Source organism: Neodiprion lecontei, chromosome 5, assembly GCF_021901455.1.
Source record: "Neodiprion lecontei isolate iyNeoLeco1 chromosome 5, iyNeoLeco1.1, whole genome shotgun sequence".
Taxonomy (NCBI): Eukaryota; Metazoa; Arthropoda; class Insecta; order Hymenoptera; family Diprionidae; genus Neodiprion; species Neodiprion lecontei.
The window spans coordinates 14,779,031-14,797,794 of record NC_060264.1 but is presented as its reverse complement, the minus strand read 5'-3'; positions in this window follow the sequence as shown (position 1 = coordinate 14,797,794).

The window sequence follows — 18,764 nt, the reverse complement described above, 5'->3', positions numbered from 1 at the left end:
AAAATTTAAAAAAAAAAAGTTTTCTTACATGATTCAAATTTTTTGAAATTATATAAAATTATCAGAAAAATCCTATATATTTTTTAATTTTCTGCTCACATATTGATTAAAATAAAGATATGATTCATCAAGAAAATGCCACCTAATTTACTTCATGAAATAAAATTTGGAACATTCATACAATCAATTAAAAATAATCATAAAATTAGGAGGAAAAATACAGATAGATAAATTATGATTTATTTAATTTTATATTTTCAATTTTTAAAAATTGATTAGCCTCACTTTGAGAAAAATAATTTATTTGAATGAATCATTTTTTATCTCATTAAATCATTCAACCCAATTACCGCCATTTATAATCTATTATATTAATGTATAATATAAATATATATATATATATATATATACATATATATATATATATATATATATATATATATACATATATATGTGTGTGCATATATCTATTATAATTCTTAATTTACTTTTGAAAAAAGAGGAATTTTTGAAAAAAAAAAATTTTTTTACGTCATTCAAATTTTTCAAAATTATATATAATTACTAGAAAAATCCTATATATTTTTTAATTATCTGCTCACATATTGATTAAAATAAAAATGTTCTTCATCGGAAAAATTCCATTTAATTTACTTTATAAATTGTAATTTGGAACATTTATACAATGAATTGGAAATAATTATGAAATTTACCGAAAGCATACAGATAGATAAATTATTATTTTTTTATTTTCATATTTTTAATTTTTGAAAATTAATTTTTCTTCAATTTGAGAAAAATAATTCATTCAAATAAATCATTCCTTATCTCTCTATCTAATAAAAAAGTTTCAAACAAATGAACGTAGAAAAAGATTATAATAACAATAGTAAAAAAAGATTATAATAACAATAGTATACGCATGAAGTTGGCGGTGGGGTGAGATCCCGAAAACAGAACAAAAAGCATCTAGCAAACCCTTTGACAGCTGTCATCGGCTGTTTATGACAGTCTTTGACAAATATCTTTATAGGTATCTGTTTCTGACGCGCAAAAAATGAACATGCAAACGAAAATTATCAAGATGATTCCCGACGGGAATTGTCTTTTTCGCGCGTTGGCGTATTGTGTATACGGCACTCAAGATTGACACGCAGAGGTGAGACTGAGTATCGTTTCAAATATAGCGGATAATTGGTCTACATTTGCGGGTTTTATTACAGGTAATGAGTCAAACGGTGCTGTGATTAGGTCACCTGGTGATTACAAATCACATATGAATAAAAATGGAATATACGGGGGAGAAGCAGAATTAGCTGCAGCTGCGGACATTTTTAAGATATATTTAATCGTGTATCGCGAAGAACAAATTCATCCACACCGGATCGGATCACAAAATGAAACACAATTCTCGCTACTCTTCACCGGCGACGGAGACAGTGGACACTTTGATGTCTTGCAGTACCAAAATAAAATTCAGATAGTGAGTAATAAGTATGAAAAGTAACAATCAAATAATAGTAAATCTAAATATATCACCAAACAGTCAAAAGGACAGCCAGGATTTACGATGACGGTGGAGAAAGGAGGAGTTTCAAGCAGCAGACAAGGCGAAAAAGATAGTGGATGGTCGGAAGTATCACAAAAGAAAGAGGAAAATAAAATTGTAAGCGCGAAGAACCAAAGAAGCCATAGAATAATATCCATCAAATATTCGTATAACCAGGTAAGAGGACGACCAGGATCGATGTTGACCACAAGAGAAAGAGGTGTTTTGCGGAATGAACAGCAACGCAAATATAAAGAAAAAAAAAATATAATAAAGGTGATTTTGGAGAATAACGGGCAGAGCGGTAGTAAAAATAATTCAGCAAGTCAAGAAGATAGATCGATATCAATAGAGAAGGAACACCAATTTTCAACCAACGAATGGAAGCTTAGATTGATGAAAAAAAGAAAAGTAAGCACAGAAGGAATTGAAGTGGACAGCAAGTGCAGACCTGTCATCAAATCAAAATAAAGGAATTCGCCTGTCTACTAGACAATGCGTAAGGAAATAGTGAGGCGCGTAGCGCCGAGATGGGGTTGGCGCGCGAAGCGCGCAGGGGCAAAGCCCCTAGTTAATTGAAATAAAATTATTATTCTTTAGAAAAATGCCATTTAATTCACTCTATAAATTGTAATTCGGAACATTTATACAATTAATGAGAAATAATTATAGAATTTACCGAAAACATACAGATAGATAAATTATTATTTATTTAATTTCATATTTTTAATTTTTATGAATTAATTTTTCTTTAATATAAGAAAAATAATTCATTTAAATAAATCATTTCTTATTTTAATAAATGCATTAACCTGATGACCTCTATTTATATTCTCTATATTATTGTATAATATAAATATATATAAATATATATATATATATATATATATATATATATATATATATATATATATATATATATATGTTTATATATAAATATATATATATATATATATATATATGTGTATGTATATCATAATTTTTTACTCACTTTTGGGAAAAAAGAAATTCTTGAAAAAAAAAAATGTTTACGTCATTCAAATTTTTTAAAGTTATATATAATTATGAGAAAAATTCTATATTTTTTGATTATCTGCTCAAATATTAATTGAAATGAAAATATCATTTTTTAGAAGAATCCCATCATATTTACTTTATAAATTGTAATTCGAAACATTTATACAATCAATTAGAAATGAATATGGGATTTACCGAAAACATACAGATAGATAAATGATTATTCTTTTATTTTTATATTTTTGATTTTTAAAAATTAATTTTCCGTCAATTCAAGAAGAATAATTCATTTAAATAAATCAATTTTCATTTTATTAAATTATAGAACCGAATTACCTCCATTGATATTTTATTATATCCATGTATAATATGAACATATATTAATGTATATTTATATATGTGTGTGTGTGTATATATATATATATATATATATATATTATGAATTTTCATTTACTTTCAGAAAAAGAGAAATTTCTTAAAAAATTTTGTTCACATTATTTATATTTTTTAAAATGATATTTAATTATTACCGAAATCCTATATACTTTTTAATCATCTGCCAACATATTAATTGAAATAAAAATATTATTCTTCAGAGAAATGCCATTTAATTCACTTTATAAATTGTAATTTGAAACATTTATACAAAAAATTAGTAATAATTATAAAATTTAGAGAAAACATACAGATAGATAAATTATTATTTATTCAATTTCATATTTTTAATTTTTGAAAATCAATTCTTCTTTGATTTGAGAAAAATAATTCATTTAAATAAATCATTTCTTATTTCAATGAATGCATTAACCTGATGACCTCTATTTATATTCTGTATATTAATGTATAATATGAATATATATAAATATATATACATATGTTGAGTGTGTGCATATATATATGTATATATATATGTATATATATATATATATATATATATATATATATATATATATATATATATATATATATATATATATATATATATATATATATATATCTATATGTATAGATATACGTATATCATAATTTTTGACTCACTTTTGAGAAGAGAGAAATTTTTGAAAAAAAAAAATTTTAACGTTATTCAATTTTTTTAAAATTATATATAATTATGAGAAAAATCCTGTATAATTTTTGATTATCTACTCAAATATTATTCAAAATGAAAATATTATTCTTTAGAAGAATCCCATCGAATTTACTTTATAAATTGTAATTCGGAACATTTATACAATTGAGTAAAAATAATTATGGAATTTACCGAGAACATACAGATAGATAAATTATTATTCTTTCATTTTTATATTTTTGATTTTCAAAAATTAATTTTTCTTCAATTTTAGAAATATAATTCATTTAAATAAATCATTTTTCATTCTATTAAATTATTTGACTCAATTACGTCCATTGATATTTTATTATATCAATGTATAATATGAACATATATAAATATATATTTATACATGTGTGTGTGTGTATATATATATATATATATAGATATATATATATTATGAATTTTCATTTACTTTCAGAAATCGAGAAATTTTCCAAAAAATTTTTTTTACATTATTCAAATTCTTTAAAATGATATTTAATTATTACCAAAGTCCTATATATTTTTTAATCATCTGCCCACATATTAATTGAAATAAAAATATTATTCTTCAGAAAAATGCCATTTAATTCACTTCATAAATTGTAATTTGAAACATTTACACAAGAAATTAGTAATAATTATGAAATTTAGAGAAAACATACAGATAGATAAATTATTATTTATTTAATTTCGTATTTCTAATTTTTAAAAATTAATTTTTCTATAATTGAGGAAAAATAATTCATCTGAATAAATCATTTCTTATTTCAATCAATCCATTAACCTAATGACCTCTATTTATATTCTGTATATTAATGTATAATATAAATATATGAAAATATATATATATATTGTGTGTGTGCATATATATATACATATATATATATATATTGAGTGTGTGCATATATATATACATACATATATATATATATATATATTCTAATTTTTGACTCACTTTTGGGAAAAGAGAAATTTTTGAAAAAAAAAAATTCTCACGTTATTCAAATTTTTTAAAATTACATATAATTATGAGAAAAATCCTATATATTTTTTAATCATCTGCCCACATATTAATTGAAATAAAAATATTATTCTTCACAAAATATCATTTAATTCACTACGTAAATTGTAACTTGGAACATTTATACAATAAATTAGAAATAATTATAAAATTTAGAGAAAACAAACAGATAGATAAATTATTATTTATTTAATTTCATATTTTCAATCTTTGAAAACTAATTTTTCTTCAATTCAAGAAAAATAATTCATTTAAATAAATTATTTCTCATTATAATGAATCCATTAACCTAATGACCTCCATTTATATTCTGTATATTGATGTATAATATAAATATATATAAATATATATATATATATTGTGTGTGTGCATATATATATATATATATATATATATATATATATATATGTATATTATAATTTTTGACTCACTTTCGGGAAATGATAAATTTTTGAAAAAAAAAAATTCTAACGTTATTCAATTTTTTCAAAATTATATATAATTATGAGAAAAATCCTATAAATTTTTTGATTATCTGCTCAAATATTATTAAAATGAAAATATCATTTCCTAGAAGAATCCCATTGAATTTACTTTATAAATTGTAATTCAAAACATTTATACAATTAATTAGAAATAAATATGGGATTCACCGAAAACATACAGATAGATAAATTATTATTCTTTCATTTTTATATTTTTGATTTTTAAAACTCAATTTTCCTTCAATTTAGGAAGAATAATTCATTCAACTAAATCATTTTTCATTCTATTAAATTATTTGACTCAATTACCTCCATTTTTTTTTTTTTTTTTTTTTTTTTTTCCCGAGGAGTTGCGGAATCCAAGTTACGGATTCGCGCCAGTCATACGGGCTAGCGCGGATGTGGGACTCCAGGGTGGCCTACCCACTAAACCGCCACCCCCTGTGCAACGCTCCCAGCCAGGAACTATGGTGATATTACTTCTAGCTGGGAGCTCTGTCGGTGTGTGTCTCGTCAGTCTGTCCGTCCGTCCGTCCCGTGCCGGCAGTCCGTCAGTTGCGTTACGTCAGGCAGCCGTCTGCGTTCTTACGTCGTAAGATTGTCCCTGTGTGGGTGGCCACAAGTTGCCACCTTTCTGTACTATGGAGCATCACCCCGACAACGTTGTCGGGAGTGATGCCTCCCACGACCGTCTCCAGTCTATGTCTTAGTTCTGTCCAGCGGTCACATTCAAAGAACGTGTGTTCCGCGTCGTCTCGTTCGTGTCCGCAGTACGTACAGTTAGGCGTCCGTACTCGGTTCAGGTTGTGTAGGTAGCGTCTGAAGTAGCCGTGGCCCGTCAGAAGCTGGGTGACGTAAAAATTCACATCCCCAAACCCCCTCTGGATCCACGGTCTCAGGTCTTTAATAAGTCGTCTCGTCCAGTTTCCCGTTGTTTCTTCCGTCCACCGTTCCTGCCACGTCTGTATCGTCGCGTCTCTTTCTGTCGTTGCCGCGTCCCGTCGGGTCACGTCCGCGTCTCTTCCGTAGACCCTCTTGCGCTCGAACGCGAGAAGGTCTATGGGAATCACGCCTGCCACCACCAGAACGGCCTGTGCTGAGACCGTCCGATAGGAACAAGCGATCCTCAACGCGCTTCGTCTCTGTACCGTCGTCATTGCGTGACAGTATTTCTTAGTCTTCAGGGAGTCTGCCCAGATCTCCGCACCGTAGAGGAGGATCGAGTTCACCATCGACATCAGAAGTCTCCGTTTCCCTGGTCTCGGTCCGTTCGTGTTTGCCATCAGGCGGCTTAGGGATGCTATCCTTTCAGCCGCCTTCTGAGCCGTTCGTCGTATGTGAGGCCAGAAGGTCATCTTCGTATCCAGGGTCACCCCCAGGTACTTGACTTCCCCTCTGGTCTCGATCTCGTCCGTTCCGACCGTCATGCGTAATGTCGTCGGTATTCGTCTCCTGGTGAGAAGCACCAGTTCTGTCTTTTCCGTCGCGAGTTGCAGTCCGTGGTCAGTCATCCATCGTCCGACTCGTCTCATCGTCTGGTTCAGTGCGTATTGTGCCAGATCTGGAGTTCGCTCGACTATCACTGCCGCCACGTCGTCAGCGTAAGCGACCAGGCGAACGCCGAGCGGGAGCTCCAGTCTGAGCAGGCCGTCGTACATCCCGTTCCAAAAGTCGGGTCCTAGTATGGAACCTTGAGCGACCCCCGCGGTAATCTGTCGCGTCACTTGGCCTTCGGTCGTTTCGTACGTCAGTCGTCTGTTCCGAAGGTGGTCTTCAACAACTCGGAGCAAGTAAGGCGGGACCCCGAAGTCGCCTCTCAGCGACCCTAGGATATCCACCCACCTGGCCGAGTTGAAGGCGTTCTTAACGTCAAGTGTCACCAGCAGCGCGACGGGTCGCACAGCGTGGCAATGTCTGTCTGTCGACCGGAAGGAGTCAACCACCTCTTGGATCGCTCCAATCGTTGATCGACCCCTCCGGAAGCCGAACTGCTGGTCAGAGAGGCTTCCGCCGTCCCGTATCGCGTCCGTAAGTCGTGGTCGCAGAAGCTGTTCGTACAGTTTCCCTGTCGTGTCCAGTAAGCTCAGCGGCCGGTAGGCCGACGGCGTGCTGGGGTCACCCTTATCCTTTGGGATAAGGACCAGCCTCGCCACCTTCCACCGGTCGCTGAATGTCCCTGTCGTAAGGCACGTGTTGTAGAGGTCGAGGAGTATCTCCGGCCTCAGGCTCGCCATCAGCCGAAGAACCTCCGCCGGTACCCCGTCCGGTCCTGGCGCCTTACCCCTCTTCATTGCTTTGGTCGCTCCGACGAGCTCCTCGGCGGTGAAGACGGGGGGCGTCGCGGTCTCGTCGTCGTTCGTCGCGTCCGTACGCGTCGGGTGCGTCGGGAACAGTCCGTCGACGATCCGTCGTGCGGTTTCAGCATCCTTGAGTTCTGGCGGGATCCGGGCCCCCAGCCTACCGGTCACAATCTTGTAACCGGCACCCCAGGGGTCGCGGTCCACCTCCTCGCAGAGCTTCTTCCAGCATCGTGTCTTGCTGTCTCTGATGGCGTACGTCAGTCGTTTCCGTTCAGTCTTGTACTCGGCCTGAAGGGTTTCCCTTTCGGGTCTCCCTCCAGCCCTCGTAACCTGTCGTCGTTTTGCCAGGCAACTCTTCTGCAGCTCGGCTATCTCGTCCGTCCACCAGTATTGTGGTGGTCTGTTACGTCCGTACCGTCGTTTTGGCATTGTGCTGTTGCACAGCCGCGTCGTCAGTTTGGCCGTCTCGTCCGCTAGTCTTTCCGCCCTTTGCCGGCCAGTCAGCTCTGGGGGGGCGTCGGTAGTTGGGGCCGGCGCTGCCGCCAGCTCCGCCGAGAATTTCAGTACGTCGAGTTTGTCTACGTTCCACCGCGGGGGGTGCCGTGTCCTCGTCCGTGTCGTCCTTGTCTCTCCTGCCACTTCGAAGGCGATGTACTGATGATCGCTGGCCGTGTAGCCCTCGAGCACCCGCCACCGCCCTATCCGTGGCAGAGTTCTGTCCGTCGTCATCGTTACATCCGGGATGGAGTCTCCAAATCCCGGTCGTCTGTACGTTGGTACGTCTCCTGTGTTTGCCACTACTAGGTCCAGCCTTGCGGCCATCTCCAGCAGCAGCCGTCCGCGTCTGTTCGTTGCCGTCATGCCCCACTCGACCGCCCTCGCGTTGAGGTCCCCCGCGACCACGAGGTCCCCGGGCAGGTCCCTGAGTCCGTCCTCGAGGAGCGCAACCTTCGCCCGGAACTCCGCCGCAGCGCAGTTTGGGGTCAGGTAGACGCTGACGTAAGTGACAGCGCCCACCCTAGCCCAGACGTAGTCGTCCCCGACGCCACGAGCGGTTATCCGGGCTCGGGCAGCGCCCCTCACCCAGATAGCCGCTGTCTTGGTCTCGTTCGTGATCCAATCCTGCGTTTGTCGCACCCTGTACGGCTCGCACAGGATCAGAATGTCGGCGTCGTGTTCGTCTGCTATTGTGGTAGTAGCATGTCTGCTGTCCTACTACGGTTCAGGTTGCCCTGAACTATCCTGTCCGTCTTCCGGCCTGCTTCTTGCACTCCTCCAGCGCAACCCGGTACACCGCGCACCTCCCGGAGCCCGCGAGATGCGCCGCATCGCCGTGTCCCGCCTCGGCGCACAGTGGGCAGGCCGGTCTGTTTTTGCAGTCCGTGGCGTAATGTCCTGTCTCGCCACGTTTCCTGCAGCACTTCGTCCGGTCTGTATTTTTACATTTTGTCTTGGTGTGCCCGTATCCCAGGCACTTGTGGCATTTCGTCACCGTCAGTCGTGGTCGGACGCGGCAAGCTACCCATCCAATCCCGATCCGTCCCCGGCCGAGCAGCGCTCTGGCTTCCTGCGACTCCAGGTCGCATACGGCCATGAACTGCTCCGCCCGGTTCGGGCCGAAGATGTGGACCCCAAAGTCCGCGTCTCGTCCCGTCTCTCGTCGCAGTGCCTGTATCACGTCGTGTCTGGTCGTGACACAGTCAAGATCCATGATCTCCAGTTGAACCCTGGAGGTCCCGGTCCTGACGTTGCCTGCGTCGCCGACCGCGTCCTGCAGGACGCGTCGGAAGTCGTCTCGTCCGTTGGCGTCTGTCTTTATCTTCAGAAGACACAGACCATTCTTCGTCTTCCTGAGAGTCGTCACTTTAACATGACTCTTCGCAGGGTCGACCGTGGTCCGTATCTTCCTTACGATGTCGGAGTACGTCGTGTCGTTCCCGGGTTTGACGAGCACCGCCGTCCCCCAATGTTTGGAAGCCGCTCTGCGCCCCTCAGCCCCGGCTGTCGTGTCCGTCGTCGCGTTCGTCCCGTCCGTCCGCGTCTTCCGTTTCTTCTTTTCCTTACTTGTCTGTGTCACTGTCTGCCAGTCAGCGACCGGTTCCGCAACCGTTGCCCTCTTCTGAGAGGTTTCCGGAGTGGTTCCAGTCGCCTCCCGTTTCCGTTTCGTCCGCGGAGTGTTTTGTGTCCGTTGTTCAGTCTCAACGTCCGTCTCCGTCGTCTCGTTGTCCGTCTTGTGATCCTCCGGGGCTGCTTTAGCGCGCCTGTTAAGCGCAACGTCGGCAGCCTCGAGAATAGTCTTGATGCCCAGTTTAACGGACATACTCATGTTTTTTTGGATGGCCGCTGCCTCGGCCATCCTTGTCGCCGTACTGTGAATCAGTAGCAATACGTCCGTCAGGTCCATATCGTCCGTGATTCGTGTCTTTGTGCCGATCGTGGATACAGCGGAAGCGCAACTCGCTCCGCTGCCCGTGCTCGACACGCTGTCCGTCCTGTCTCGTCGTTGGAGTCCCAGTGTCGTCCTGTCCGCTGTTCCAGTTTTCGTGTCCGCTGTCTTTGTTGCCGTCTTTGTCACCTGGTCTTTGCACAATTTGCGGCCCTCAGAATCCATGCCGCTGCCATGAGCCACCGGGGCTTTCACCCGATCGGAACTCAGGGTGGATTTCCCCTGTGCTGGGGCTACCACCTGAGGTATATCGTTGTTTACCTTGTGCATCTCCATAAAGTAAATATTTTTCGCTAAAAATCAATAAAAATTATCATTTGTCAAATTATTAATAATTTCGGATCTGCATTCCGTCAAATATATGCCTATATTTATTGTTCAGTTGATAATTCTGGGTTTATAATACATATAAATTAATTTTTGTTGTATTTACGAAAAAAAAAAGCATAATTTTAAACAGTCCGAAGATTGAGGCTCGATATTTTTGAAACGGCTGGATTTACGCAAAATGTCAATCAGACCTTTTTTGTAGAGCATCAAATTTCCTATAAGACCTGATTTTGTCATACTTATGAAGTAGCTCGTTATCCCATCACAAAATTCCAAAGTTCAAAAAAAAATTTTCCTATGTTATTTAAATGGGAAATAGAAAATTACAAATCGCCACCTCTAAATATTAATATTAAGAGCTTATATTTTCACAGGGTCATTTTCTAGAGATACTCTGACGATTTTTCAATGTTCTTTGAAAAAAAAAAAATAGTCGGTTTTTTTGGGACACTCTAATATATATATATATATATATTATGAATTTTCATTTACTTTTAGAAAAAAAGAAATTTTTAAAGAAAATTTTTGTACATTATTTATATTTTTTAAAATGATATTAATTATTACAAAAATCCTATATATTTTTTAATCATCTGCCCACATATCAATTGAGATAAAAATATTATTCTTTGGAAAAATGCTATTTAATTCGCTTTATAAATTGTAATTTGGAACATTTATACATTAAATTAGATATAATTATAAAATTTAGAGAAAACATACAGATAGATAAATTATTATTCATTTAATTTGATATTTTTAATGTTTGAAAATTAATTTTTCTTTATTTTGAGAGAAATAATTTATTTAAATAAATCATTTCTTATTCAAATAAATCCATTAACCAAATGACCTTTATTTATATTCTGTATATGAATGTATAATATGAATATATGTAAATATATATATATATATATATATTGTGTGTGTGCATATAAATATATATGTATATATATATATATATATATATATATATATATATATATATATATATATATATATATACATATATATATATATATATATATGTATACATATATGTATATTATAATTTTTGACTCACTTTTGGGAAAAGAGAAATTTTTGAAAAAAAAAAATTTTAACGTTATTCAGTTTTTCCAAAATTATATATAATCATGAGAAAAATCCTATATATTTGTTGATTATCTGCTCAAATATTATTTGAAATGAAAATATTATTCTTTACAAGAATCCCATTGAATTTACTTTCTAAATTGTAATTCGGAACATTTATAAAACTAATTAGAAATAATTATGGAATGTACCGAAAATATACAGATAGATAAATTATTATTCTTTCATTTTTACATTTTTGATTTTTAAAAATTAATTTTCCTTCAATTTTAGAAAAATAATTCATTTAAATGAATCATTTTTCATTCTATTAAATTATTTGACTCAATTACCTCCATTGATATTTTATTATATCAATGTATAATATGAACATATATAAATATATAATTATATATGTGTGTGTGTGTGTATATATATATATATGTAGGCCAATAATTATATTGTTAGGAAGGAATGAAGATTAGGGTGATAATCTACACATGTAAGATGCAGTTAACAACTGGAATATTAAAAATATGTACAAATTAGTGAAATACAGAGGTATTACCATTTACTAATAATCTTATAGCTAACCTGAATCTATACAATTGCCGATAGCAAACCCTTGTATACATCAATATAATAACATTGATGCTAACAGCTCGGAGTCTTGTTACATACTGACTCTCACACGCGTGTCAATAAGCGACGCAGCCAAGCTTGATTACGCACAAGCTTACATCCCCCCTTTTTAAGACCGAGGGTATGTTCCGTCGGTGTAAGGAACCAACTTACTAGCATGAAAAATATTTGATTCCCTTTTTCTCAATCTACTGTCTAACAAGAACATTACATCAGAAATTTTCCCTTTAATTTTAAACGGACCTACTCTAATTGGATCTATTTTATTTTTATTTAATTTATTTACATTTTGTACATAAGCTAAGTCTCCTACATTGTAATTTATTTGCTTTACATTCTTATCATAGTATTCTTTATTTTTGTTGTGAATTTCTTTTGATTTCATAAAAGCTATTTCTCTATTGTTGACTAAGTTTGTTAAATTATTGTCGTTCACTTCTTTGGGTAAAAATGAATCGTTTAATCCTGTCAGCAAATAATTAGGAGTGAATCCGGTCGAACTGTGAATTGTGTTGTTGTAATCCTTTACACATTCTTCCGCCACCTGAGGCCATGATTTATTTTTATCATCATAAATTTTACATCTTATTCTGTTTACCAAAGTCTGATTTGTCCTCTCATTTAATCCATTAGAGAATGCGCAATCCACTGCTGTAAAAACTAATGTTATTTTCTGTTTATTTAAATACTGCTTAAACTGTGCTGAATTTATACCAGGATACTGATCTGATAAAACTAATTTAATAGTTCCATTTTTTTCTACTTTCTTGATTAGATTTATAAAATCTTTTGCAACTTGAGTCTTTGAGGTTATTATGTATGCAAATCTTGTGAAATGGTCCACCGCCAAATGTAAATATTTTTTTTTTTTTTATTGCCTTTGAAACCTCCTACTGTGTCTATAGACACTATTTCGAAAGGTTCTTTTGCTGGTCCAAGTTGAGATAAGGGGGCTTTAAAGATGCCTATTCTCGATTTGTTTTTAATACATGTTTCACAGGCTCTACAAGTTAATTTTATGTGTTTATACATATTTTTGAAATAAAACTTTTGGCCAAAAGTTAAAATTAACTGTTTTGTGCCTATATGACCTTGATCAACATGTACCTTGATGATAAGAGACTTTCCAAATTCTTCAGTGATCCATATTTTTTCTCTATTATTTAGAATTTTATAAATTATTCCCCTTTTAATAACACATTTATCATCAGTTTTTAACTTTTTTTGATTTTCTTTGATATCCTCCAATTTTAGTAAGTTTGTAGTTTTTATCACAGAATCACTTATTGTATCCTCGTGTGATTCCAAAACCGGATTTCTAGACAAGCAATCGGCTTCAATGTTTTCTTTACCTGGATTATACACAATTTCAAAATCAAAATGTGAAATGTAATTCAAAATCTGAACTAGTTCCATATCATTACTTTTTTTTATATTGAATTTTTCCAATGGTCTATGATCAGTGAATACAACGAACTTCTTGCCTATCAAATGAAATTGCCAGTATAAAATGGCTTCTTTAATAGCTAAACATTCTATAAAGATAGCTTTCTTCTTTTTCTGAGCTTCTGTCAACTTTCTAGAAAAGAAAAACACCGACTTTAACGAGTTATCTTCCTGAGGCTGCTTCAATATTGCCCCAACTCCTTCGATACTTGCATCAGTGAAAATAAAAATTGGAGCCTCTGGATCAAAAATTGCCAAAGCGGGAACTGTGCACAAATATTCTTTTGTTGAATTAAAACTGTTCCTACACTCTTCAGACCATTCTAAGGATACATTTTTCCTTAACAAGTTTCTTAAAGGATCTAGTAAGCCAACATGATTTGGTATAAACTCCAGATAAAAATTTATCTTGCCTAGAAACTGTCTAATTTGTTTTTTTGTCGTAGGAATTGGAAACTTCTTAATAGCCACTAAATTATCGTTTATTGGTTTAATCATATTCTTTCCAATTTCGTGTCCCAAATAAGTTATTTTTTCTTGGGCGAACTGACATTTATTTTTATTCAATTTGAAACCTTGTTCATACAATGCTTGCAGTACTCGCTCCACATGATATAAATGTTCTTCGGAGGTTTTGGAGAACACCAATATATCATCTATGTAGTTCACTGTGAAAGCATCTAATTTATTTTTCCTTATTACGCTTGCTTAGACTCTTTGAAATATAGCAGGAGCCGATTTCAGACCAAAAGGTAAACATCTCCATTGCCAGTGTCCATGATGGGTTACAAAAGCCAATTTATATCTATCTTTTGCACGCACCGGAATCGACCAAAACGCCGAGTTTACATCAAATTTTGAGAAAAATTTACAATTTCTGGCTCGTATTGTGAGATCATCTATCCTTGGAAAAGGTTGTCTTTCTGGCACTACAATTTTGTTTAGCTCTTTAAAATCGATACACAAGCGTGATCTTTTTCCTTCTTCTCTCTTAAAAACCATGGTTACAGGAGCTGCATAAGGACTGCTTGACTCCTCTATTAAACCTGCATTCAACAAATCCTCTATTTGTCTCTCAATCTCTAATTTATCTTGGAAAGAGCATCTGTAAGGTTTCTTTGAAATATATCTATTTTCTGTCAATTTCACTGTGGCTTCATAATCTTTTACTATTCCTATATCAAACTTTGATTTGGCAAATATTATTTCATGTTTCTTTATCATATCCTCTATTTTATTAGTACTTATTTCATTATTGTTACTTTTCTTATCTAAGTTTTTATTTTTCTGTTGTTTCTGTGATATACACAAATTTTCGCTCTGACAGAGTTTGAATTTTTTTATTGAATCCAATCCCAGTAGAAAATCACAATCAATACCTTCCTTAACTATGAAAAACGGAAAATCTTCTTCTAAGTTACCAATTTTAGTACGTATTATTGCAATCCCTTCTGTTTTCGCCGTTCCAGCTACACCTTTAATAGTATCTCTCCCACCTATTATTTGTTTAAAATTTCTTTTATCATTCAAAAAAAAACCGTTAACCATAGAAATGTTGGATCCAGAATCATATAAACCAATTGCTGGGCAACCATTTGCAAAAAGCTTAATTTTAATAAGTGGGAGAACTATTCGTTTTTTGCTTCCTCATAACTTGCTACTACTTCCTGTAATTCATTATTATTTGTAACTTTTATATTTTCATTTTAAAAATTTTTAATTTGCCTATCTTTATTACGGCATATATTTTCTGGATGTAATCTATTTTTGAAACCTAACTTCTCACAAATAGTGCATGGTTTTTTTTCACTTTGCATTCTCTTGTTTATGTTATCATTTTTCGGATCGTTGATTTTACCTAATTGTTTTAATTTTGACATTAAATTTTCTATATTTGCGATAGATTTCCTATCTAACTTATTTTGAATGAATTTTGGTAAACTGATTACAATCATATTAATTTGTGTGTTTGTAGATAAGCTATCATCCGCTTCCAACAACAATCTCCTTTTTTTTAACGCATATTCTAATAACGAGCCGTTATAGAATTTAAAATTATAGGCATACGCTATATCCGTCCAGGATTGTACAGAGAAGGTATCAATGAAGGCGTTATCCCATGCCTCCCAATTTAACAAAGAGTTCTGCCTAAGAAATACATTATACCAATCTAAAGCGGATTTCTCTAAAAACAATCGTAATACTTCAGCGTATTTATTTTTTACAATCCCTACTCTGTCACATTCCTGCACAAATAAATTAATCCACACACTAGCATTTATATTTTCCGTGTCGAACTTTTCAATCACTATATCTTTTATCAAATCGCTAGTTTTTCTTTCAAATGTGATCGTTGACCGTTCGTTTACCTCTGACTCTTGCTCTGTTGTGATTTCTTCTAAGTATTCATCAAACAACACGACGTTTCCTTCTGTATCCAAGTAAATATTCTCAAGGTCTTCAGATAAGGTCAATACCACATTGCGAAATTTATTGCGGATCTTCAAACTTTTAACAACATTCTTCACTATTGGATTTTCAAAAAGCTCTTTATGTTGAGCACTAGTCTGCTTATCTGCCGGAAACGAAAAAATTTCCTCTTGGCCGAGCAGCTGTATTCTTTTCACTTTAACTACGGTGCTTTTTGAATCTACACCAGCCTCCGAGACAAAATAAAACCTTGCTTTACTCTCCATTGTATAGATTTGTAGGCCAATAATTATATTGTTAGGAAGGAATGAAGATTAGGGTGATAATCTACACATGTAAGATGCAGTTAACAACTGGAATATTAAAAATATGTACAAATTAGTGAAATACAGAGATATTACCATTTACTAATAATCTTATAGCTAACCTGAATCTATACAATTGCCGATAGCAAACCCTTGTATACATCAATATAATAACATTGATGCTGACAGCTCGGAGTCTTGTTACATACTGACTCTCACACGCGTGTCAATAAGCGACGCAGCCAAGCTTGATTACGCACAAGCTTACATATATATATGTATATATTATGAATTTTCATTTACTTTCGGAAAAAAAGAAATTTCCAAAAAAATTTTTTTTACATTATCTAAATTTTTTAAAATGATATTTAATTATTACAAAAGTCCTATATATTTTTTAATCATCTGCCCACATATTATTTGAAATAAAAATATTATTCTTTAGAAAAATGCCATTCAATTTACTTTATAAATTGTAATTTGGAACATTTATACAATAATTTAGGAATAATTATAAAATTTTGAGAAAACATACAGATAGATAAATTATTATTTATTTAATTTCATATTTCTAATTTTGAAAAATTAATTTCTCTTTAATTCAGGAAGAATAATTCATCTGAATAAATCATTTCTTATTTTAATAAATCTATTAACCTAATGACCTCTATTATTATTCTGTATATTAATGTATAATATGAATATATATAAATATATATATATATTGTGTGTGTGCATATATATATATATATATATATATATATATATATATATATATATATATATATATATATATATATAATATGTATATGTATATGTATATTATAATTTTTGACTCACTTTCGGGAAAAGAGAAATTTTTGAAGAAAAAAAATTCTTACGTTATTCAAATTTTTTAAAATTATACATAATTATGAGAAAAATCCCATGTATTTTTTGATTATCTGCTCAAATATTAATTAGAATGAAAATGTTATTCTTCAGAAGAATCCCATTAAATTTACATTATAAATTGTAATTCGGAACATTTATACAATTAATTGGAAATGATTATGGAATTTACCGAAAACATACAGATAGATAAATTATTATTCATTTACTTTTATATTTTCAATTTTTGAAAATTAATTTTCCTCCAATTTAAGAAAAATAATTCATTTAAATAAATCATTTTTCATTCTAGCAAATTATTCAACTCAATTACCTCCATTGATATTTTATTATATCAATGTATAATATGAACATATATAAATATATATTTCTATATGTGTGTGTATATATATACATATATATATATATATATTATGAATTTTCATTTACTTTCAGAAATCGAGAAATTTTCAAAAAAATTTTTTTCACATTATTCAAATTTTTTAAAATGACATTTAATTATTACAAAAATCCTATATATTTTTTAATCATCTACCCACATATTATTTGAAATAACAATATTATTCTTCGGAAAAATGCCATTTAATTCACTTTATAAATTGTAATTTGGAACATTTATACAATAATTTAGAAATAATTATAAATTTCGAGAAAACATACAGATAGATAAATTATTATTTATTTAATTTCATTTTTTAATTTTTGAAAATTAATTTTTCTTTAATTTAAGAAGAATAATTCATTTTAATAAATCATTTCTTATTTTAATAAATCCATTAACCTAATGACCTCTATTTATATTCTGTATATTAATGTATAATATAAATATATATAACCATATATATATATATTGTGTGTGTGCATATGTTACGCCCCGACGTACCGCCTTGGCGTACCTTTTTCAAAATTCCATTTCATTTCATTTCTTTAATTGTTTCATAACAATCTCATATTCCAATAAGGTCACGTACAGTCCTCGGCATCCGCTGACATTGTATCTTATTTGCTGACACCAGGAATCGCGCTATAAAATTACTGACCTAGTAACAGCGGCGCTCAGCCCGGGAATATCTCTCTTCTTAAGTCAAAATTATCATCAATAATTAGGATAAACCACTACCTTTGGAACCCTCAAATTAAAATAGATTCTTTGTTAAGATGTGTGGATGAATGCGTGAGAATTATCTTAAGATACCTTCTGTTAACATCTTGTACGTATAAGTGACGAGATTGAGAATCGTCGGAATACCGTCGAATGACGCGAACTAACGCTGGCCATGTAGGTTTCGACACCGGGAGGTCGCCCCCGCACTCAATTGGCTAATTACTGTTGCAACTTATTGCAACAGCAGATTTTTCCCTATTAATACCCTCTGGCCCAAGCAGCCATGTCTTACGTCTGTCAAGTCGCGAAGTGCGTGGACGTAAACCCGGATTAGCCCTCTCGAGCAATAGTAGCGTTCGGAAAATCTTAATTGTGACCGGCCTAAAGTCTCGCGCTAATTCGTCAAATTTGAGCATTCAGTTATTCTGTTAGCTGCAAGAGACTCACTTTCTTCTACATTTCCATCTTTTCTGTTCTTTACTAAATCTCATCTTTTCTGTGAATAGACATTTTTATGATATTCCATTTTCCATAATTAAATTGAGTTCGGCCCTGATTCAATCGAATCAGGTAATCTTAAATATAATTCCAAATCTAAAAGACTAAGTGACCGACGTTCAACACCGT